Source organism: Hipposideros armiger, unplaced genomic scaffold (genome assembly GCF_001890085.2).
Source record: "Hipposideros armiger isolate ML-2016 unplaced genomic scaffold, ASM189008v1 scaffold_18, whole genome shotgun sequence".
In the NCBI taxonomy this organism is placed as follows: Eukaryota; Metazoa; Chordata; class Mammalia; order Chiroptera; family Hipposideridae; genus Hipposideros; species Hipposideros armiger.
In genome coordinates this window covers 7,414,935-7,440,497 of record NW_017731368.1, presented here as the reverse complement: position 1 = coordinate 7,440,497, position 25,563 = coordinate 7,414,935, and the positions used below count along the sequence as shown (strand labels likewise).

Below are 25,563 nucleotides of genomic sequence, written 5' to 3'. Positions count from 1 at the left end.
CGTCCTATATTAAATCATCTTCTTTTCTAGTCTTCAATTAATCTACTATCTTCCCCTTTTCATTTTAGGTCTCTCTTCCACTGCTTGTCCCTTGTGCACCGGCTCCCTTTTAGTTCACACAAGCCGCCCCGAGCACTTTCCCCCAGGTGTTGGATATTGTGAGCTTCCGTATTTTTCATTCTCTAGAAGCACATTGAGAACCGACATTTACATTTAAATGAAGGTCCTACTTCAACCAGACAGAGGTGTGCCTAGAAAGAGATCCATGTATTTCAGGCCAGGGAGTTACCTGCATTCTCGTAATATAACCTGTCTCGATACCACTGGAAAATATTACAAATCGGCTGTTCCCAGTACCCCCAGGAACGAAGCACCAGTTTGGCTGTCAGCTAGGCACCCAGGCTGCAAATCCTTGCTGAGGGCTAGCGTCCAATCCTCTTTGTCTGTGCTGTGTCTAAACTAACAAATAGCAGCTTAAAACTGAGCAGTAATTCTTGCTGCTATGATTTGGACATGGAGCAGAAAACTCAAGCCTTGAGCTGTAATGGAAGATAGGTTCGCTAACGGCCAGGCTATCTTTCTGTCTTTCAGGAACCTGCTGTTGCCAGGGGTTCAGAAATCTACCAATTCGGACGGTGGATTTGTTAATCTTGGAAAACGGGAGAAACGAATGTTCCTAGAAATGAGAGGAATAAGAGGTACCTGTACTAGTGTTGAAGCAGACCCTGAAAAATGGATTTTAAATTTTTATTTATTTATTTATTTATTATTATTTTTTTTTAGCTGAGCCATCCTGCTACCTATTGGCAGCTTAGCGGCAGCTCAGCTTGGGCCGGGCATCGATCCGCTGTTGCTCAGAGCTCACACTCTTGAGCGAGCTCTTAACCAACTGAACCACTCGGCCGGCTTGAAAAATGGATTTTAATGCAAATAGTCTATATGGGAGGTGATCCCGGGAAGGGTGCTGATCCTCCAACTCCCAGCTGTCGTTTGTTGATGGATGTTCCTGGGGGCAGGAACTACCTTCACTCCTGGCCTCTCCCAGGAACAAGCCAAGCCCAATCCTGCGGCGAGAGAACGTCCTCGGAATAGATGCAACTACTGTCAAGATGTGTGGGAATGGTAACACGGGCGGGCTGTAGGTGGGACACTGATAGTTCAGCCACACCCCTCTTTTGACCAGATTGGAATTTCATCCATTTCCTCAAGCGAGCAGGAGGTTTGTTTTTATATCACTTGGCTCATTTAAAAAAATCGTCTCCAGCCACGATGCCTGGCGAGAACCACATTGCGTCATTCCCTCCTCTAGAGTACTGAAGTCAACCTGGACTCCGAATAGCTATTTGGGGTGGGTGCAATGGGCATTTGCTGCATTGGCCCATTCGGCTTCCTTCTTGCCCCCCTGCATTACTCTGATGGAAGGGTCTGTGGATCATAGAAACTTGCTTGTCTTCTGGCTGCAGAGGTGGACGCATGGTCCAGGCCAAGCCCATCACAACCCTCATACACTGATTACATGTTCAAGGGGCAGCCATGTGCCTCAAGCGGGGCCAATCAAAATCCTTGCATGAGGCCTCCTATATGGCTGCTGGAAGAGTGGGTTTCTCTAGAACTGTACAAGCCTAGAGCTGCCTAGGGCCACCTTTCCATTCCTAGGAAGAAAGCATCTGGAAAATGAAGCCATACTGAGCCAAGTAGAACCAAGGAATGGGTAGACAGAAACCGAGTCCTGGTGAAACCACGTGAACCCCTGGACCCAGCTTTGCCTGACTCAGGCCACTCCTGACTTTCAAAGCACACAAGCCAACAGATGTACTTACTTGCTAAGGTTAATTTGAGCTGGGCTCCTGTCACTTGAAAGAGTCCTGACCAAATAATGGGTTCGAGACTATTATGCTCTTGGTCGTCATGGGGGCTGACTCTTCATCCATCGGACTACACAGAGAGAAGAGCAGCCACTGCGTTTACTGTTGGGATGTCAGTGTCAGCTGGGTGTATACTGCCTTAGCTCTGGGGACCATGGGGGAAGGTTAACTGTGCCTGAGACTTGTTTTTGTTTCATGGACCCTGAATTGTCTAACTGATGGGTTTTCCTCCTTGCACTGGGTTCTAGGAAGATCTGTGGGAATTTTTGTTCTGCTCTTTTCTCCCTTTATTGTCCAATTTCTTCACGTCTTTTCTGTCTTGTACTGTTGATATTTGTGTACACCACTGCAAATATATATATATATATTTTTGAACGAGAAGAATTGCAGCGATGTGTATGTACCATTCAACCTTGGCTTGCACCTGGGCTGGACTAGTCCTTACAAAAACAGCATCCTAACTTGCTGAGCTTATCGTTTTTTTCTGCTTTGAGGCTTTCTCCTAAGTCACCAGGACTTAGTCCGCACATGCACAGCCCAAAGTACACTAGTAGGGTTGACTTCCCCAGGAGAAACCCACAATCAGAGGATGAGGGGAATTGGTGTAAAAATGTCCCTGCCTCCTGTTGGTCCAGGGGCCAAAGTTTGAGGTGCATGCAACACAATTCTCTAGAGGACCCCAGAGAGACGGGGATACATGTGCCCATGGTAATTGTTAGCGTTTATTTGCTTCCATGCCTCACTCTGTATTGCTTTTTCTTCTTTCTCTTGTCTCAGCCTCCCTACCTCCTTACTTCTACATCTTGGAATCCCCTTTTATAAAACTGCTAGCACCCAAGTCCTTGTTTCAGGCTCTGTTTGGGGGAGAACCCAAACCTAGAGAGAAATACATTTAGTTAATAAATAATAAAGACAATTCACAACTGTTTGGTTTTTTTCCTCACCCCACTTTGGACAATATGAAATAAAACAGCACCATGTAAAAAAATAATGCAAATTCACTGTGTTTGGCTGTGAACATGGCGTTGAGAAGGTTCAAAAAGGTTCCCAAGCCAAACGCAGGGCTCGTGTTCCCTCAGCCATGAGGACTGTAATGAGATTCGGGACAGAGGCAAAAAACTGCCAGAGGCAGTCAGGACGCATCGCTGCCTGCTGGTTGCAAACTGAAATAAAAACCGCTGAGGGGAGGATCCCCTTCTAAGCTGCCGGCTTCCAGACGCATTTGTATGTCTGTACCATGCCATTATACTAAAGAGAATCACATTAAGATAAATGGAAAACAAACGAATACAAAACTTGAAAGAAAATAAATTAGCTATTTCCACATCGAACTATGTGGCACCAATGTCTGGCAGAATGTAACAGTCCCCCTCCTTTTTCTGTGAAGAAAATTTCCACAACATTTGTTCCCAACAGTGTAACGCACTTCCTGTTATGATTTGTGAGCTGTTCACGCCAACCTGATGGCTCACTTCAGCTAAAGCTTCCCTGTACCACAGGCAGAAGCGATTATGCCCCCGGGATGGGTGCCTGGCGGCCTGGGAGTGATGCCTCCCTGCTCTCAGACCATCCCAAGTCTCCGCTCCCTGGTTGAGACAAACGGGCCCTCCAGCCCCGGAGGATTCAATCAGCACCCTGAGACCTAATGACCGCTGGATGTTTGGGGTACTGCAGGAGGGCAAAGACCCTGACCTTCCCCCATTGCGCAGCAGCACAGGAAGTGGCTGCTAACAGGAGTGGTTCTGAGCAGGCCCAAGCCCAGAATTCTTCTCCAGGACACGTAGCCAGAGCAACCTTCCACATGAATAGAACACAAATTAAACATAGCCTGTGCAATTTGGCACCATGTTAGTCTCTTTACAAAAACACAAAAGACGGGAAATTGGAGTTGAGGAGAAGAGGAAGGAGAAGGTGCAGGGAGAACTGCAGGCCTCTTGTAAGGGGTCCTGTGAGACAGGAAGAAAAGCTCTGGCCTCTAGACACCTGGACTCTGTCCAGGCCTCGGTGTCTTCATCTGTCACACCGGGCTTTGCACCAGCTTACCGAGGTCCCAGCCCACACAACGGGCTGGCCCACAGGAGAGACCCTCCAGGCTGCGACATGTGGGGTTAGCGGAACCCAAGGTCACTGAAGGGTCAGGGTTTTTTTTTTTTACTGTGGCCCTACCAGGTCCCAGAGCTGCCCCGCCATGTTTCCAGGAAGTGTGTTTCCAGGCAGATGACCACAGAGCCCACTCGGACGGGCCGCATGGTTGGCTCTGCCTGGCGAGCATCCCTCTGGATTCCTTCAGGGACTGTCTGACTCGGAAAGCACCCAGGAAAGCCTGGCCTCCAAGAGAAGCAAGACTTGTAAAAATAGAGCCAAGTGGCTGTTCGCTGCAGTGGCTACAGATGAACTGCTTCGATCCGTCAATGACCCAGGCTGTCAACGCCTCAGGCCACGGCTCAGGCTGGTGCGGAATGAGAGTGGGCCCTGGCCTGAGCCAGGCAGGTGTCCCAGGAGGGGTACCTGAACGGACTCCCAGCCTCCCGAGGCACAGCCCTTACCACTGAGATGGCGACACGCCCCACGCTGAGGGGCCAGGGCAAGAGCAAAGCGCGCAGGCTCAAGGGCTGGACAGCTTCACTTGCTTCCAACAGAAACTCTCCCTGGGCCTTCTTAACGTGGAGCAGCTGGAGGGCAGGGCGGGGTAACAAGGAGGCTGTTTGAGGGGTGGGTGGGCCTAGTTCTGGGTATCCAGGGCTTGGGGTGGGTGGTCCCCTGTGGAAGGAAGAGACACAGGGCTCTTGGTTTACCTGGAAACAGGAAGTGTGTGTGTGTGTGTGTGTGTGTGTGTGTGTGTGTGTGTGTGTGTGTGTGTGCGCGTGCGCGCGCGGAAGGGTGATGAAATCCCAGGTGGCTACCGTTGATCATGCTCTGTGACCTTGAGAAAGTTAGTCACCATTCTGGGCCCCTGAGATTTCTCACCTCTTGGCACAGCTTAGTGCATGTTCCTGAAGAAAAGGAAATGGCAATGGGCCACAAGACTGCCAGTGTGCAAAGTTTCAGGGAGCCCACTGGTGCAGCTGGCATAAAAGGCAGGCAGCAAGGAGGCGTGGTGACTGCACACACACACACACACACACACACACACACACACACACACACACACACACACACCTGCAGAAGCTCCTCAGCCGGCAGGGGTCAACCCTGACCACACAGCTCAGAGAGGGAGGAGCCTGGGGAGGTGGGGCAGGCTCACAGGGAGGCTGCCCAGCTGAGCACTCATACGGGAACTAAGTTTTCTCCCTCTTCCAGCAAACATTTGGCACCAGTGCTCATGGGTGCTGGGTCAGCAACCTTCTGGGAGAGCCAAGAACGGAATTGGAGGAGGAAACATCCTGCCCCGGAAAGAATGGCCCATTTCTTTTCCCCTCTGGGGGTAACCAGACTTGGTGCTTAACAACTTGGGTGCTGGGGTCAGGCTAGAGCGGCTTCAAGTTCAGGCTTTCAGAGTCCTTATTCCACCTCTTTGAGCCCCACTGCCTGGTTTATAAAATTGGGAGATCAAAGGTAGTGGCCTCGGAGGGTTAAGTGCAATGATATGATGCAGGTATCCTGTTCATTATAGCCTGGCACATAGTAACTGCTCAATAAATACTGGTTACTGTAATTACTGAGCTCTGAGGCGATGGTGCCCAGCACACAAAAGGAGGATCCATAAGTGAATCCAGGATACTTCTGCTTCAGGGGGCTTAGGTGATGGCCTCCAGGATGCTGGGGCCCTGCAGCCTTGTTAAGGGGCTTATGCATGAAAATGTTCCAGCTCTGCCTCCTCCAGCCATCTGGCCTCCACTGTCTCCCAACCTGACCAACCGTACTGGCTCAACGTGATGGCGCCCCTGGACTGGGAGGGTCTTGGGCTGCGATGGGAGAGGAAGGAAGGGGGTTCAAAATCCTTCAAGAGCCCGTCCTTGAGGAAGCATGGAACTGTGATAACACCCAGGCTCCAGAGGCAGAGGCTTAGGTTTGAATTTCAGTTCTATAATTTCTACCCTGCATGACCTTGAGAAATGGAGGTAATCACGCCTATCTTCGGAATTACCATGAGAATTAAATGAGCTCATATATGTATAGCTCCCGGAAAATGTTTACTAAACATTGGTTTTCTTTCTTTGAAGGATAGCTCCATGAAATCTCTGTGTCTCTGTCCTGTCTTTTGTCATATTTGGTTTCAACCCTGTACAGAATCAATCAACAGGCTTCTAAAGCAAAGATCCTGTTAGCCTCTGTGCAGAGTCGTGCTCCTACCCAAACACACACACACACACACACACACACACACACACACACACACACACACACACACACACACACACACACACCACACGCACCTCTTTTAAAAGAAAGTTTACTTCTCATAACGAACCCACCCCAGCAGGAATGAAGGTGTCAGTGACTGTGATGAGAACTTCAGATTCAACCCCAGGGTCCCTCCCTCACACCCACCTAGCACCCAAGCTCTCTAATTGCATCCAGAGGCTTTCTGCCCAGCATGAGTGAGTCACTCCCTAGGAGGCTGCTGCTCTGCAGGTTGCCCGTGTGCTGTGTGCTGTACCAGCCAGGTCCCCATGGAAAACGTCGAGGGCTATTGCCAGAGTTGCAGGTTATGCCTTCTGGGTGGAAGATGGGTTTCAAACCCCAGGGATTTCAGTTATCTGAACTACTTGGTGTACAGTTCACGTGCACGATGCAAAAATCCACCTCTAATTTCTATTTCGGGGATTAACCAGCTGCAGTCACACAAATCAATGAACAGACAGCTCTGCTTGACTCAGCCCATGCACATCCATCCATCACTCTCCACACACAGCAGGTGGAGTAGCTGCTAATGCCAGGTACCAGGCAAATGAGCCCTGTCAGTTCTATCCTGTCTCCTCTGCATCCCACGGCTACTGCCCAAGCCCAGAACATCACCATCTCTATTGGTCCATGACAATAGCCTCCCTCCACCTGGGACCAGCCTCTTAGGTCCTACACGATCTCTTGGTACCTCATGTGTCAGCCTTAAATCCAGGACCTCTGTTCATGTATGCTGTCATTCAGTGAAACGAAACTTCTTGTAGTTCCCTATTTTCTCTGCCTAGAATGACTACCCATCTGGCATCCCAACCCTTCTCCCACCTGCCTGGATTTACCTCAAAACTCACCTTTCTTGGGAACCTCCCTGATAACCCAAGACAGAACAAGTCATTCCTTTCTGTAGACTGTTGCTGTACCTTTATCACATTCTAGTGTAAACAGAATCCTGTGTCCACATTGTCTTCCCTATCTGATTCTGAGCAACTCGAGGCCAGACACTCTCCCTTAGTCATCTTTGTGGACACAGTCTCTGGCACTGAGAAAGGGCGCTGCTATAGACTGAATGTTTGTGTCTCCCCCGAATTCCTGTTGATTTCTAATCCCCAGTGTGATGGTAGTAGGGGGTGGGGCCTTTGGGAGGTGATTAGGTTGAGTGGGGTTAGTGCCCTTATAAAGGAGACCCCAGAGAGCTCCCTTGGCCCTTCCGCCATGTGAGGACATTGTGAAAAGACAGCAGTCTATGAACCAGGAAGTGGGGTCTCGCCAGACACAGAATCTGCCAGAGCTTTGATTGTGGGCTTCCCAGCCTCCAGAACTGTGAGGAAGTAAATTTCTGTTTTTATGAGCCACTCAGTCCCTGATGCTATGTTATAGCAGCCTGAATGGACTAAAACACACTCAATTAAGTTCTGTGGAATGTATCAGTTATCAAATGTTGCGTAACAAATCGCTCCAAAACAAGAACAATCGTTTATTAGCTCTCACAGTTCCTGTGGACCAGGGATTTGGGAGTGGTGTAGCTGAGTGGTTCTGACTTGGGGTCTCTTGAGAAGTTGCAGTCAAGGTGTCATCCATGACTGCAGCCACCTGGAGGCTTGACTGGGGCTGGAGGATCTACTTCTAAAGGCAATTCACTCCCATGGCTGCCAGTTGGGGAGTGGCTGAAGGTGGGAGGTCTCAGTTCATTTCCTAAGATAGAGTTGCCAGATAAATACAGGACACTCCATTAAATGTGAATTTCAGATATACAAAGGAAAAATTTTTTTAGTATAGCTAGGTCCCAAATTATATTTTTACTTGCAAAATCTGGCCACCTTAATGTGAGGGTCTCTCTACAGGACGGCTTAAGTGTCCTCACAGCGTGGGGGGCTGGCTTCCCCTAGAGAAAATGCTCCCAAGGCAGAAGCTGCAATATGTTTTGTGACCTAGCTTCAAAGTCACACACTGTCACTTTCCCCACAATCTATTGGTCATACATGCCAGCCCTGACTCAGTATGGGAAGGGACTACACAAGGGTGTGGACACCAGGAGAGATATCAATGGTGGCCATCTTGGAGGCTTCCATATGGAATAAATTTCCCAGTAGCTGAGTTCCATTCCTAGCATCTTTAGTATGCTAGGAATGGCCCATTGAAACAGCCAGTTCCCCATCTTTAAAATGGGAAGCATAGCTACTCCTGCTCAGTGATTTTCTTAGACCAGGTCTTTGAAGATGTGAACCAGCCACTCCTTTTTTTAACCTTTTTTTTTTTTTAAGCTGAGCCATCCTGCCACCTGTTGGCAGCTCAGTGGCAGCTCAGCTCAGGCTAGGAATCGAACCAGTGATCCTGTTGCTCAGAGCTTGCACTCTTGAGTGAGCTCTTAACCAACTGAGCCACTTGGCCGGCCCATGAACCAGCCACTCTTAAATGACTACTTTAGTGGAAGGAGCTTGAGTGATCCACACACCAAGTAGATGATCTAAAAACATCTGGCTATTTATATTGGAATTGTAAATTCAAATGCACACAATGCCCTTCTCAGTTCCTCTACCCCATAAATTCCTCACTCATCCCAGCCCCCTCCCCTTCTACTGTCAGAACCCACCATCACTCACCAAAAGAGAGCTGACTATTGAAATGCATTGCAAAGCATCCCAATAACAGGAGGGTCCTTGTTGATGTCCAGAAAATATGATAGCCTAGTATTGAATTTACCTCTGAATAGACTTACACTGCAAGATTCATCCTTGATCCCACTTCAGGTTATTTATACCATCCATTTCCTCTATCTGGAAAATTCTACCCCCAGAAAGCCTAGCTTTCTCTTATCATTCAGGTTTCTTCTCAAATGTCACCTTCTCAGAGAGGCCTTTCCTGACCAGCCTAGCTAATGCAACCCCTCACCGTCCCCCCTAATCTGGTTAATTTCTATCCCTTTACCTTTCTGTTTTCTTCATAGCACCTGCAATTATATAAAAGTCTTTTAATTTTTTTTATCTGTTTACTTGTGTATGTCTGTTTCCCCCAATTAGAATGTAAGCTCCAAGAGGGCTTTGCTTTGCTGTGTCTCCAACAAATTGATGTCTGGTACATATCAGGCATCCAATATATGTTTGTGGAATGAATGAATGAATGAATCCTAGCAGATCTGTCATTTTATACTAGACTTTTTTCTTCAGGTTCATTTATTAGTTCATTCATTCATCGAACAAATAAATACATACTGTGTGTCAGGCCCTCTTTTGTTTAGAGCAATCAGAACAAACAAAATCACATCCTTAACCCTTTTTGAGACAAGTCTTTCTCTGTAGCTTCATCACTGCTATTTGGGGTATGTGACCTGCTGTGGGATATCGCCCTTAAAATTCCTGGAAGCCCTACTGTCTAACTGAGTGGACTTCCTAGGAACTACCTTCATTCTTCCAGCATCTCATAGTCACTTCCTTGATTTGCTCTTGCCTTGAGGTCATGTCTTAATTTCATGATCATCTTTTCCTCACTCAAGAGGCTACAGATAAGAAAGCTTTTATTTTCCAAATCGAGTCTTTCTCTATTCCGTTTAAAGTCGACTTGCACATGGGCCAGTTCTCTTTTGAGTGTTTCTTTCTTGTAGTAACTTATCAATAGCTGCTGAGAGCCAGTTGATACTTCCCACATTCTGCCAGCATATCCTTTTGTACATGCCCCAAACTTCATTTAGTACATTTTCTGTCTTCCAAGTGAGTACAGGCAACGGGTCATCAGCTGATCCAGAATGATCTTGGCTGGGACAACTTGCTTCTGTACCAAGTACCTTTCATTCTCCAACAGGCTAGCCAAGGCATGTTCTCATGGCAATTAGAGACCAAAAAAAGAACTTTAAATCACTTCTTAAGTGGCTTACAGCAACAATTTATCATTCGCTCTCATAATAGTATAGATTGACTGGACTCAGGTGGACAGTTCTCACTTGGGCTTTCTCATGTTGTTGCTGTCAGATGAATGGTGGCTGGAGCTGGTCGCCTGAAGACCTGACTGGTCCATATGTCTAAGATGGCATATTCACGCACATGTTCAGACACTCAGCTAGGATAGCTGGAAGAGCAGGGTCTGCTGAGTACCCCTCCATATATCTAGCTTAGGCTTCTTCATAGCATAGCAGTTGTAGAATAGTTGGAGGTCTTACACAGTAGCTGACTTCTCTCAGAGTGGGCACTCCAAGAGCTATATATTACTTTTACATTTTCTTACACCATTACTTCTACCCTGTATTTATCACTTGACAAGACATTAGCCATGAGTGGAGTGAAGGGGTTGCATTTACCATCTAAAACAGGGGGACAATTAAACAAGAGTTACAAGGTAACCCCTAAGGTGCCTGAGAGAAGTGGAGTAATCTCAAAATTGATTGTGTCTTCTTTGCTTGATGAATGTGGAGTTCTAAAATTGGGGCGTCCTATTGTCAGAATTTCTGAGACACATGTCACCTGGCATTCTCAGATGACATCAGAACATCTCATGCCAGGCAACTGCATCTGATATCAGAAGAAATCTACTTGCCTCTCATCTTACCAAAAATAATATAATATTTCAGTCTTAGCTAGAGTTTCCTTGGGAGTAGAGCCTGAGATAAGGACTTGGAAGCATGTAGTTTATTTGGGAGGTGACTCCAGGAGGCAGAAGCGAAAGAGTGGGGAGAGCGAGACAGGGGAGGGGGTAAAGCCAATAAAGGGGCGTTAAAAAGTGAGGTGCGGGCTGGCCGAGTGGCGCATTGGTTAGGAGTTGGCTTGGGACACCAGCTCTGAGCAGCAGGGCCCTGGTTCAGATCCCACATGTGGGACAGTGACACTGCGCCCTCTACAGCTAAGATGCTGAACAACAGCTCAACCTGGAGCTGGGCTGCCATGAGGCGATGGTGACGGCATAGGCTGCAGTGGAGTTGGCTGGCACAGGTGTTAGCCTTTGTGAGCTGCTGTGAGCAGCCCAGGAAGAGCGCAATGATAAGACCAACATGGGCCAGTGAAGCAACGTCCTCCACCACTAGACTGAAGAACAAAAGAACAGCAACTTGTCTGTTCCCCTTCCCGGATTCCCCAATAAAACCTTTTTTAAAAAAAAAAAGAAGTGAGGTGCTGTTGTGTGCAACTGAGGCTCAGTTCTACTGGGACCTTCTAAGAGCCAAAAAATATCTTCTAGAACTGTCCATCTGAAGGATGAGAGTCAGGCATTTATCCGTCAGCTTTCCACTAGTTGGGGGTTGCCCCTGAGGGGTTACCCATGCATTCGAGCTCAAGCAGAGAAAGAGAGCTTGGCCTTGGGACAGAAAGCTGAAGAACTTACATTGTGGCAAAATGCTTTAAGCCCAAGTGAGTCTGAGTTTGGCCAGAACTGTCCTCTGTACCTAAGATTACATTTGGTGTCATCTACTAAGATAATCTCACTCTATCCATTTCTTTGCTAATGTTCAGCCAATGTGTTACCCAAAATTCTGTGCCAGGCACTAAAATAATACCACCCTCTCTACTTCATTACTGGTTTATTTATCAGTAGTCCCTCCAAACATGTCCTTTGCTTGGCCATGGGAGGCCATTCACACAACTCATGCCTTGGGTGTGACCCAGAGGACATGGCCATGGTACAAACAAAGCAATGGAAACCATTAATTAATGATGAGCATTTACTGGAAGAATGCTATGGAGCTCAGAAACAGGGAAACTTCTAGCCCCAGGAAACCTGAGGTCAGAGCTGCACAGTGCCCATATCAGCATAAGTCTGGAGATTCAGAACTATGTCTTTCCATGGCTTCCATTATTGTGACTCTGCTCGAAAAACTGCCAGTCCGTATTTGCATATATTCCAAATTTCAAGTTCCCAGGACCATGACTCTGACGAGTTCAACATGGGAAAGGCATCTTCCTGTGGACCTAACAGCAGAGAAAAGTGGAGGCATGGGGTAGAGACATGGCCCATTTCTGCAGGGTCAAGGAGGTGACCAGGCAGGGTTACTGAACCAGCAAGCACCCCAGAGAAGGTTGCTGCAGCCATTAGTCCCTATCACACTCATATTGGGTGTGCCCTCAGCTCTGATGGTGCCACCTCAAGGAGCCCAAACCCTATGCCTACTTGATATTGATTGTGTGAATTTTTGAACAGAGTATAAGCTGTGGGATCTGGAAAAATTCTAAGCTTTGAGGTTCTGAGGCTTGAGAAACATGTGTCAACTTTCCCACCATTGCCAGGTGGTCCATGGTACAGTTTTTGGGGTTGTATTTCGTGGCACTTCTCTTTATCCCACCTGTACTGTGGGGGTCGTGCTTACTGGCCCCTTCTGGAAATACTCACCCCAACTTCTCAAACATTACCCTTTCACCTGTCACCTTTCTGATTTTTCCTGATTTCTCCTACTCCTCTAACCATCTGAGGCAGACAGTCACCCCACTTGTATTCTCCACTGTCTCAGGGCTAGGAACACATTACATAAGTATCAAGGAATTAATACATGCGTTATCTTAAGCTCTGTAGATACTTATAGTATATAGTTCTAAATATTTCCAAACTGAACCTAGATGTCTGTTTCTTTCGAATTTTGCATTGCTATAGATGCTTTTAAAATACAGTATCAGATTGTACGGTTAGTTTTAGTTGTTCAAATAAAAGAATTTTATTTCTGTTTTTAGTGTAGGGGAGGGGATTGGGTGGAAAAAAAGAATACAAACACACTCAGATTCTCAAGAAATCAAACCAGTGATTCCAGTTTTGGTCATTTAGACTTTGGGATTGTGACACTTCTGCCACCTACTGCAGAATACCCTAATTGCTGGGTGAACGTTATGATGACTGAATAATAATTACTGGTGGCATATAGTAATTATTTTCTATGTCATAGTCACCCTGTTGAGACCTTTGCACAGTGCATTAGTTTCCTTGGGCTGTCATTAGAAAATCATTGCCAACTTGATGGTTTAAAACAATAGAATTTTATTCTCTCTCAGATCTGGGGCCATAAGTTCAAAATCAAGGTGTTGGCAGGGCCACACTCCTTTAAAAGACTGTAGGGAAGGATTCTGCCTTGACCCTTCCAGCTTCTGGTAGCTCCTGGCATTCTTTTGTTTGTGGCAGCAGAACTCCAACCTCTGCTTCTGTCTTCACGTAGTCTTCTCTCTATCACTCTGTGTCCTCTTCTCTTCTAAGAATACCAGTCATTGGATCTGGGGTCCCCCTTAATCCAGTATGATCTCATCCTAATTGTTAACTAATTGCATGTTCAAAGACCTTATTTCCAAATAAGATCACTTTTTGAGATTCTGAGTGAACGTGAATGTAGTGTGTGTGGGTGTGTGGGTATGTGTGGGGGGGTGAAACAGTGTTCAACGCTCTATGCATAGGGATTATTATATATAATTATTACCATTTCATCAATGGGAAAGCTGAGGTCCAGAAGGGGAGCCAACTTGCCCTGTTACTCAACTGCCCTCTGAAAGAGCTAGGTTGTGGATTCAGCTCAGTCTGATGCCAAGTCCATGCTTTTTCTACTACACCATGCTGCTTCTAGAAAACCAATCTGCAAATTCAAGCCTAGAAAGTAATAGCGTTAGCTGTCATCCACTCATTGGCCCCCAGACCGTACCACTGGAGGCAAAGGGTCAAAGTGGGGCTGTGAGAGTTTGATTTTTGTTTCAGATACTGTGTTGGATCTAAGAGGATGATGACCTCATCATTGTTTTGTAAATAGAAGCAGTCATGCCACGTACTGCAATTCCGTCCAACCAGGATGCAACTATCCAACCATCACACAAGGGTGGGGATGTCAGGGACAACTCTCCTCTGGGCTCCCAGTTCTAACTGGCCAGGTTACCTCAGGTAGGTCCCTTTTCTGGGTAACAGTAGGGACTGGCATTGAACAATGCCTTCATTGCTGGTGTTTTTCAAGTGTGTACAACACACTTGTATAGTTATAGGAAAGTGTCCATATGTGTTAATATTTGCTGGAACGTGGGCAGGGTAGTACAAGGAATGTGCTTACCATTGACTTTTCAACCCAAGTTAATAGTTAACTCGGGCTCCTTGTTTGACACTGTCGCTTGTTAGCTTTGGTCAGACAGAAAATTTCTGAAACACAGAATGGAACGGTTTTTAACATTTGCTTTTCTTCACCTTTACTTGGTCTAGTTTATTTTTGTTAAGTCAGGTCAGGGTAGTTTTTCAAAACTATGATAGTTCAAAAGTACATATACCACTATGCTATTTAGCATACAAATCTCAGAACAGATGTGAAGTGCTCAAAATAGAAGAATTTTCTTCACATGCCTGTGGTGTTTTTAAAGGTTAGAGACATCTATTGCAGTGATGTAGAAAATCATTCTCTGAAAGCAGCTCAGTAATGTAAAGGTCTAGAGCAGCTCTGTGTAATGGGAACACTGTGAACTTTGGGGTCACACAGACCTTGGTGTAAATTCAAGTTCTGTGACCCACTAGCCATGTGACCTTGGGCAAGTCTCATGACCTCTGAATCTCAGAGTCCTCCATGAGTGCACCTTGAAATAGTCACTGTAAAATCACTGTGACTTTTAAAGGACCATAGGTAAAAATCCGGCACACGGTAGAAGCTCAGGAAATGTTACTCAGCCTCTTCCCTCCTTTAGTTGGTTGTTCTGTTGGGTCTAGATCTGTCATTTTGATAATGCGGTTAGGACTTTACGATGAAATGTCCTTCTCTTCCAAGTCTACTAGTGAAGTGGAAAAGGCTGGTCTATTCTTTTTCATTTTCATTCCGATCAGGCTATTCTAGAGGATGCCCAACTGCACGTAATATCTCTTCCCCATTCAGGGAAGTGTCTATGTCCGAACCTGTAAATTTAATCTGCCGTTCTGCCTCACGAGAGGATTTTACCTGTTGTGCCCCTGGAATGAAAGGAACACAGTGATACTGGCAGAGGCTCAGTTGACAAATCAGTGTTGAAAATGGAGGGAGTTGTGTCGTGGAGGTAACAAGCGAGCACAGCCTGCCCTGGTGCCAGGCCCAGATAAAGTGTGGCTGAGAGTCAGAATTGTTCACTGTTCGATGCTGTGGGCACATGTCCTGTTGGCTCTGCACAGCAGTGACAGATGCCCATGACTGTGCACAGGACTGGGTCTGCCAGGGGAGCTTATTTAGAACGGATTAGACCATGAGGGAAAGTCATCATGGGGGTGAGGATGGATGGGGAAGGTTGCTGTGTGCAGAATCCCAGATGATGATGGCAGGGGCGGGAGAATGGACCAGATCCCCTTGGCAAGGCTTCGCAGCTCCAACAGCAAACATTTAACAAGCCTCAGTGGGCTCCTCACATGCGCAGCCCCTCATTTGGAGGAGTGAGGAGAAACAAGAAACAGCTCCTGCCTTCGAGGTTCCGTTTAGTGCAGGAGACAGTCTGGTAGCCATTCGATGCAACAAGGCAGAGCAGAGGCCTTTCCTGCCCGCGGAAGACAGAGTACACAGCAGGGGCTCCGGGGCCGGCCGAGTGGCACGCTGGTTAAGAGTTGGTTTGGGACACCAGCTCTGAGCAGCAGGACCCCGGTTTGGATCCCGCATGCAGGCCAGTGACACTGCGCCCTCTACAGCTAAGATGGTGACCAACAGCTCGACCTGGAGCTGGGCTGTCAGTGAGTCACTGCCGGCAATGGCATAGGCTGCAGGAGGGCTGCAGTGGGGCTGCCATAAGCTACTGTGTGTGGCCGGCAACAGGCGTGAGCTTTCGTGAGCTGCCATGAGCCGCAGTGAGTGGCTGTCCAATGGCCAGTGAGTGACTGCCTTGCCCGGGAAGAGAGCAATGATAATACCAACATGGGCCAGTGAAGCGACATCCTCCACAACTAGACTGAAGAACAAAAGGACAGTAACTTGTCTGGTCCCCTCCCCGAATTCCCCAATTTAAAAAAAAAAAAGAAAAGAGCAGGGGCTTTGAAGTCCAACAGCCTGGATTCAAATCCTGCAAGGACCACTGCCTAGTTATGTGACCTTGGGCAAGTTATCTGAGGTCACCAAGCATTGGTGGCCTCATCTGCAAAACGGGGATGGTAATAACATCTACCTCTGAGGGTTGATATTGGAGTAAAAGAGTATTTTTAAAGTGCTTGGCATGTCATAGGCACTTTGTTGTTAAGTTGAATATAATCCTCAGGGAATCCTTTTTCGTTATGGGCTGTGACAGAGACCACCTTTTCCAATCTGAAAATCAAGGCACCCAACATCTAAGCAGAGATTCCCTGATTTATGACCATATATTCATGAAAGCCTCGCAGAGGTGGAAACATGAAAGCAGGCTTGCATTTCACAGATCACCTTTCACAGGGAGAATCCAAGTATTTGATATCAGCAGAGTCTGTTTTTGTCACTGATTCTTTCTAGCGAAGGCTTACGGGGCCTTTTCTAACTTGGGGAGAGTTGGAAGCATCCCCAAGTGTTCAGCAGACTTCCTTAGTTATAAATAAGAATAGTATAAGAAAGAACTGGGTGTGATGAGTCCTGGGAACAAAACCCAAAGACTTAGTGATGCAGAGAGAGCCAGCGTGGGCAGAAACAAGTGCTCTCCCCGCCAAGTCTTTTGGCTTTCCGGTGAGTCGGCTTTCTGTTCCCAGCAGGCCCCTGATCCCATTCTATGCCCCCGGGATCCCACACCAGCATGGAACACGCCCGGAGTACACGTATGTGTACGTACATGAGCATACACATATGCTTATGGGCACACACCCACGCATGCGCGCGCACACACATGCGCACATACGTGCCCCAGGGTTATCTAGGCTCTCCAGAGTCTGAAGAATTGATGCGTTTCTTACTGGATCTAAACAGGCCCCTAGTGATATATCCACTCAGGCTCTGAGGTCTCTGAAATGTGTCCTGCGTCCCACACACTACTGGTCTGTTGCCTGCCCATCTTCTGACCTTGTCAGCGTGTCCTCCTTTCCAGCCCAACACTCTCTGCCTGGACAAAATTTGGCCCTCAGGCTCCACAGCCTGCAGTCACCCTCTGGCTCCACACTAGGAACCCAACCAAACCAGTTCCAGCCCCTGGGACCTCATGCAGTTTGGATGGCCGGGCAGCCCTGAGCACCTGTCCAGGTGAAGAGGCCTCACTCTGCTCCTCTGCAGCTGCAGCCTCTCCTGAATCCCCACATTCAACCGTTTTCCTCTGAGCTCATTTATAAACGTCACTTTCTCCGCTCCAGGGAAGTGTCATGGTGGTGTGCAGTGACAAGCAAATGGATCTTGAGTCAAATGGCTGTTCTAGTTGTGACACCTTGGGGAGGTCCCATAAGCATCTGGGCCTTGATTTCTCCTTGATTTTAAGCATCCCAGAAAGTGGTGTAGGAGGAAACACTGTGCATTTTTAAAGGAATCAAGCCTTTCTTGCCCTCTCTGCTCGCAGGCCTGCTCCATTTCCATCCTTGTCCCTCACACCACCCTCTCCCTATCAGAAACAATATTTTCATTAATCGTCAGTTCCTCGGGCCACCTATTTCTGCCCACTGGTTCTGTTGTAACAGATTTATGGAAGCAATTAAAGACGGAGAGCATGAGGACTGTGAAGTCCTCAAGAGCAGGACTTGTGCTAACCTCCAAGTCCCTAAGCCAGTGCCTGGCTGAATGAATGAATGAACAACTGAGTGCATGGCATGATGGGCCTGCTACTTAGCCTGGAAAGGATTCCCCATGCTAACTAGACCACAGGCTCCATCTGTATGGTGACCGCAGGGTCCCCAAAGCTTAGCTCTACAGCACATTAACCAAAACAAGATGTGGCGTGCCACAGAAGTGCCCCTGCTTTTGCGCTGCTCATTTTGACCCTCACTGTCCCCTACCCCAGCCAGGACTCTTCCCAGAGTTCATCATCATGGCAGCCAGTTGCTTCAGTCAGAACATGAGGGTTAGAGGCAACATCCCTCTCTCTCTCACCCACCATCATTGAGTCCTAGCGATCCCACACACCAAAACTTCTCTCTCTTGACTACTACCCCTATTTATTTTTTTTTAAGCTAACAATGCGTTTTATTGTTATGAAAACAGACTGAGATTAATGGTGATGCCTGCGTTTGGTTAGCGACTGACTGATGATTTACCCAGGCTCCTGACTCTTTATACTCATTACTGTTGGCTAATTTGACACTTGATTGTACAACATACATCTCCCAGGGGGGATGAGAAGGGAATGCAAAAATAGCAAATTCCAAGCAGATGATTTTGCTACTTTTAGCACTTCAAGGGTTCGTTGAAGTTAAAGAGGAAAGCTATTCGGGAAAATAAAATCAGGGAATTAGTTACCTGTGGATTTCATTTTCTCACATAAGGACTGGTCCCCTCTTATTGGAGGCTAAGTGAAAAGAGACTTGTGGCTAGATGTTGGTCATTTTCAAAAACTTCAACGGCGTCCTCCAATAATTTTATCTCCTGCTTAATGGTGCCATACTATGCTTTTCGCAGTGTTTACATTTCCCATTTCCATGATTCAAATGCCAAAAAATTACTATGCATTCCCTCATACAATCAAAAATAGGTTTACTGGAATGTTTTTAGTTATAGCTGAAGGCAGCAACGTTTGCAACACTTAGCTTTTGTTACACCCATAAACATGTGGCAATTGCTAGCAAAGCAATTGCAATGTGAGAAGCATCTTCCAAATATTGATGCAATGGTTCTGCATCTCTTTTAGCATAATAATCTGGTGCTCTACATAAACTTACTGACCCCCACCTTTTCTGCAAGAATGCAAGCCCTTATGCCATTAAAGCAACAGTAAAAAATATCATTAATCAGTGTTTAACTACAGACACAAATAATGAACTGGCAAGTATCTAGTTTCAAATTAGATCCTTGGAATGTGGCAAAATGGCGGCTGGCTGTCTTTGCCTTAAACATAATTATTAAGGCACATTTTGCAAGAAGGGAAGAAAATAATGGACATTCTCCATGCTCCAATTTGAAGTGACACCTGCCTCTTAGTTTCTTGAACCAGAAGTTTGGAAAGTTATATACCTGGGTTTCCTTTAAATTATGCAGCAATTTTTTATTATTATCCCAAATTTTGTTTAATGAAGATATCTGTCATCAAATCAAGTATGGTATTTTACAACTATAAGAATGACAATCACCAACAAAAGAATAGCAGCAACCAAAGCCATGATGGCTTTTATTTTGCATCCAGGCCAACACATTCGCCTTCAAAGTTTTTTGGATCTGTTGCTAAAAGCGGTTGCATTATCCAATAGGCTTTCTGATTTGTCCTGTAGTTCATCTAATCTCTTCCCTCTTTCCATTACCTTTGTAATATTTTCTTGAATGACATCAATCACTTCATCCACCTGATTCTGAACATGCTTCATTTTATCATTTCTAGGTCCAAATCTTGGTCCGGATGGTCCCCTTAGAAAAAAGTCCTCTTCTTCATCTGCCTCATCTTCCAAAAGATTGCTCCTCTCACTTTTTATAGAACCAGTGACATCATCATCATTTCGGTGGCGCTTGAACTTGGGAGCCATATTTTTTACTCTAGAAGCACTCTTCTACTTCCCAGCAGAATAAGTGCTCACCACCTGAGGCTCCCTGGGAGCTCTTCAGCTCTGGGGGATGGGGGTGGGGAGCAATGGGTGGAGGGTGGAGGGTGGAGGGAGCAGGAAGCCGAGGAAGAAGGTGGGGAGCGGAGCCAGTGGGCACCCACAAGGTGGCTGCAGCTACCACTATTTTTAACCATCTTCATCTTTTGCCTTGTTTACTATAGAATTCTAGATGTCCCAACTATTTGTTCAGCCAGAGTAATCATTTTATAGTGAAAATCAGGTCACGCCATTTCCTTGCTTAAAATCCTTCAGTTATTTCCCACTGCACGTATAGCAACGTAGAACTCATAATGAAATTTTGAGAATAAAATCAAAACTCCCTAGCATGATACATCAATTAGAGTAACGCTAGCTGCTAAAACAAAATAGAATGTGTACACACACACACACCCACACACACAGTTGAAACATAGTAGAAGGTACTTCTCAGTAACCTAGCAGTGCAGGTTGGGTGATCCTAGTCGTCTTATCCTCCAGGATCTAGGAACAAAAGTTCCTTCTATCTTGCAGCTCTACTGGTTTGGAGGGCCTCAGAGACATCTGTTTCTAGCTGGAAGAATGGAAAGAGAATGGAAGGTGGGGGTAGGCCTGCTTCTTTAAAGCCTTGGCCTAGAAATGACACAAATCATTTTGATTTGTTGGCAAGAAGTAGTCATATGGTCACATCTATATGCAAGGGGGGGTGGGGTAGAAGTGAGAATAATGGAGTCCTGATAGAAGGGACAGCATGATTTTTGGTGGAGGTTGGTTATCTCTACAACTTGTGGCACACAAAGCCATCTGTGATCTGACCTGATTTTTCTACTTCATTTGAGGCCACCAACATACCTCTCAGGCTCGGTGGCCGTTCTTCCTTTTTCACCGGATCCCACTCTCTAACTCCCTGACAGCCACCCAGCCACGACACCCTCTTTTCAATTTCTTGAGCACAGCAAGCTCTTCCTGTTTCAGGATCTTGACACATCCTAATTGACTCCAAAATTATCTTCTTCCTTCTCCCCCCACCCTTTTGATTTCTCTGGAATATCTCTAACAATTCCTTCAGTTTCAACTTAAATATACCTTCTTCAGAGAGACCTTCTTGACCTCCGCCACATACAAACTCATATCTGCCCATTATGTTCTCCCATGGGGCCATATTCTTTTTCTTTCTAACACTCATGTAACTAAAAATTTCTTTGTGTGTATCTTTGTTAATGTCTATTATCTCCTACTGGACGCCATGAGGACAAGAACCCATCAGGTTTGCTCATCACTTGGGTTGTGACTGGGTTATGCTCAGGCCCCGGTTCAGCACCATAAATATTTGTTGAATAAATGAATTTATGAATGAGTAAATGCCTTGTTTTCAGAATTATAAAATTAAATTAATGTCAGAAGACAGGGCAGTCTTTTATTTATTTAGCATTTATTATTTGCCCTCACTTGGCTAAAACCTTTATACACATTATCTAAATTTCATCCTCAGGCCAACTTTTCCAGATAAGTATTTTTATTTCCACTTTCTCTATGAGGAATCTGAGGTTCTCGGTTCCTAAGCATTTTGCCACAGTTCAAACAGCCAGAAAGTAGTGAAAGCAGATTTTTATACCCCCAGTTCCTGCTTCCAAAGCACAGAGCTCACTAGGGTTTTAGGGACAGTGTCCTGAAAAGGACTTTGACCAGCAGGAAGTTCAGATGAAGCCAAACTGCCTTGGGCCTGAGCTCTCAGTCTACTCTCCTCCTTTCTTTCTGTGTAGGCAGGTGATGCGGGGTAAGTTTTTTTCGTTATTCTTCTCTTTATTTAAATATGGTTTGGTAAAATTTAAGTATTTCTACCCACTCCACCCACAAAAAGTCCCCCATCCATACCTTTTATGTTTCAGGAAATAAAACTTCTAAAAGGACCTCTCGCTATGAAGTGTGTCCATGTGGAAGGACAAGAGATAATCAAGTACAAGCTTAGCCACTGAGGCCTGAGGCTGTAAGGCCAAGCGTATTCGAGTCTCCGTAAGGATTCCCCCAAGGTCAGCACACAACAGAGGTGCTGGCTGAGGAGCGGACAGACAGTGCCAAACCCAAAAAGGGAGAAAGAAGGACCTACAGCATAAAAGCAATGTCAATGGCTTTACAATGGAAAGAGGACTTTACATCTGCACTGAGAATCCCACTTTGGAAATCTGTCAGGTACCCTCCCGGGCTCCTCCTTGCCTCGCCTCACCCTCAACATGTGTCCGATTACAGAATTCATTTTGTTGCTAAAAGAGGAGGGAGGGCCAGGGAAGTAGAGGTGGGGGAGGGGGTTCAACGTGGAAATGCAGTGGTCAGACCAGGCCATATCTGGCCACCCTGCTAGCGTGACCAACTGTCTTGGTTTGCCTGGGGCTGATTTTAGGACTAAAATCATCGGAGTCCTAGGCCAACCAGGATGAGTTGGTCATCCTTGTCCCTGCTGACCACCCTGAGAGTCACGTGCTCATGCTTTCGCGGCTCGTGTTTTCTAACTCCCAGCCACTAAAATTCAAGACACAGGGGTAACACATAATAAAGCAATTTATGAGAAACATCATCCTATATTTTTAAATAAGCAAAATGTAAGCTAATTCTACTTGGTGCTTTGGAAAGATAGACTAGAATAATTTGCAACCCAGAAATCATTTAAAATTAAATATTAAAATATAAAACTACCTTCACTGAATTTAACATAGGATTTGCACATTTTTCTGTATTTCTGTTAGATTTTAATATAAATTTTATTTAAAAAAAAATTTCTGGCTTTAGAAGGTTGATATTACTGTTTCATAAATAACTGTTGTGACTTCATTGGTTAGTGATTAGCAGAGTTTAAATTCTTAATTTCAATTCAGGTTATTTGTTTACATAAGATTATACAATGTAAGAAAAGGCAGGGAAGCTTGCCATTTAAAAAAATGATGGCATTTGGCAATAACATAACAATACTTTCAACTGTAATGTTTAAATAATATTATCTTATAAAACAAAAACTCTAATAATCTATTCAAATTAGTTAGTGTATAAATATCTATTATCTGCTTTCATTAACATTATTGAATGAAAGCCTTCATTTTATTGAAAAGTGACTATAAATCTGTAAGGTATTAATATGAATTACATTTTATAAAATAGCATTGCTTGAAGCATCAGAAAAATAAAGTGAGCCCAGATTTACACACGTGGATGTTATACATTGGCCAACATGACAGGACTTTATTTAGAGCCTCACTGCTTTATTTAAAATGTTAGAAATGGTAATGTTGGTTTATTTAGATCCTAGATGAACACTGCTAGCCAACCTAAATGATTTTGCATATGTAAATTCTAAGTAGAAAAGTTAAAGATAACCCAGGAAAGAAAAAGTGTAATTTATTTAGCTTCATGACATATATATGCACAGGAAGTGGGTCCCTGCTCTCCATCATGAATGGGAGAGAAGAAAGGACATTCGTGTTCTTGATTTTTTAACCCACAGCCCAACTGGTGTCCTGTTCCTCCCTGGGAAGAGAGAGAAGAGGAGAAGTACAAGCACAAAATGAAGGCGGGAACTCTAGTGCTTCAAGGGGTTCTGCAAATCACAGCAAAAGAGAAAACTCATCCAATTAATGGCACCAGTGAGCTCTTACTTTGATTAGCAGAAAATAAAATGGATCACTGATACTCAAATCATGCTGAAATGTATAATGCCTGTCCTCTTTCTCTCATGTAAATCTCCTTCTGTCATCTCCCTGCAGGATGGCAATTTTCTGCAAAGGAGACAACACCTGTTGGAATGCGTACCTATTTGAGGTGATCTATATCATCATCTGTGATGGTTAATGTTATGTGTCAACTTGGCTAGTCGATGGTGACCAGTTGTTTTGGTCAAACATCGGTGTAGATATTGCTGTGAAGGTATTTTATAGATGTGGCTAGCATTAACAATCAGTAGACTTTGAGTAAAGCAGGTTGCCCTCCATTTTGTGGGTGGGCCCCTCATCCAAACAGTTGAATGCCTTACAAGCCAAGAATGAGGTCCTCTGAGAAAGAAGGAATTCCCCTCAAGATGGCACAACATAGAAATTCTACCCATTTCCAGCTTTGAACCTAGGACTGCAACCTCAACTCTTGCCTGAATTTCCAGCCTGCCCTACAAATTTCTGATTTGTTAGTCACCATAATCACAATCACATGAGACAATTATTTCTTAAAACCTCTCTCTCTCTTTCTCTTCTGCCCCCACCCTCCACCACACACCCCATATATATCCTACTATTGGTTCTGCTTCTTTGGAAAATTCCAACTAACACAACATCCTTCTGTAAAGAAGGTCTAGAACATTACAACCAACTGGTGCCACAAAAGGGCCCTAGTTCCAATCAAGCTTGCCCAAGTGAAGACTGCCAACCTGACTAGGAGGTCCTTCTGCCAATTCTAGCAAATAGAAAAATGGCAGAGTGTAGGATTCAACTTTCCCAAGGCTCCTGGTTTACCAGTTCCTTCTGCTGTAGTGCAGTTGATCTGTTCCTAAGTACCCATAGAAATGACTGCTTCAACTGGATGGGGGAGGGGAATGAAGGAGAGTTTCAGATACTCCATAGCAACATCCTGTTTATCCTGCAGGAATTGTGGTCATGACGATAATTTGTAATACCTGTGAGTGTTTATCTGAAAATCCAAAGGTCAATGACGAGAGTTGGATTACATTGACTTTCTGCTCAAGGGTTAGGGCTTTCTTCTTACTTCACCAGCAATTCCACTAGTTTAGGGCACAAAACCACACAAACAAAGCAGCTTCCTGCTTAGAGGGTTCTTGGCTCCTGAAAGCCACTGGTTCACCATTACCAGGTCAGTTTAACCAAAAGCTTTCACCTAAAGCAAATCTTGTCCCCTCATATTCAATTAGCAGGACAAAACACGCTGCAGGGCAATGGCTCATATTTCAGTATGGGTAAGCCTGTGGGCAGCTTCCGATCAAGGTTCTTTAGTAGCAAGGGAGGCGAGTTTGCTGTAGAGATTTTGAATCCCCTTGTCCGTATTTTCTTTTAGTCAATTCAAAAGCTAGAATCATGGGCTTGAAATGAATTGCCAACCTCAAGAATGTATGGTATATTCCCTTTGATGGGGCAAGTGAAAACCAGAGACCCAATTGGATGCTTCTGCCAGTATCTACTAATGATCAGGCAATTGTATTCTACAAGTAAAGTCTGGACTCATAGATTTGGAGACACACGGGGACACATTTTGCACTCAAGGAGCTCATGCTTTCTGTGACTCTACTTCATATGCCAACCATAGTGAGACGTGGATATATCCCAGAATTCATCCATTCATCTATGAATAGATATTGACTGCCCAACCCTTTTCTAGGTGCTGGACTTTAATACTCATTTTCCCAGAAATCATAGCAAATGGTCTTAACAATCTCTGGCCACAGGAGAGAGGTACATGGGACTCATGAGCTCAGCACCGGAATGTGAGCACACTTGTGACTACAGTGGGACCGAATGTTATTGACTGGCCATGTTCCAGAAAATCTGTATGCAGAGGCCATAAGTCAAATGTCTGATCACCCTCCTCGGTCCAAATTCCCCCAACTTTCTCTCCCGTAAGCTGCCTGATGAGGAGCTTCAAAAGATGAAATAGCAAAGACACAGTTGTGTCCAGACCACAACTGAGCAAAGAGCCTACAACAGGCCCTGAGAATTTTCAAACTGGGTTTTCACCATGAGACATAGTTTACTCAACTACTAGGTTAGAGTCCAGAAAAGAAAAGGAGGGCGCCCTCAAATGGAGTGATGGAGGACAGTGTCAGAAAGGATGAGTT

The 25,563-nt window shown here is 45.5% G+C and overlaps 1 long non-coding RNA gene and 1 pseudogene across 1 annotated transcript; one reads left to right on the top strand and one right to left on the bottom strand.

The window, feature by feature from the left end:
• Positions 1 to 19,259: 19,259 nt before the first annotated feature.
• On the bottom strand, positions 19,260 to 19,685 carry LOC109375682 (vesicle-associated membrane protein 4 pseudogene; annotated as a pseudogene).
• A 1,770-nt stretch (positions 19,686 to 21,455) lies between these two features.
• LOC109375709 (uncharacterized) lies at positions 21,456 to 23,407 on the top strand. The gene is made up of 3 exons (XR_002122628.1): positions 21,456 to 21,516; positions 21,629 to 21,929; positions 23,233 to 23,407. It is a non-coding gene; the product is annotated as an uncharacterized LOC109375709 (long non-coding RNA).
• The last annotated feature ends 2,156 nt before the right edge of the window (positions 23,408 to 25,563 follow it).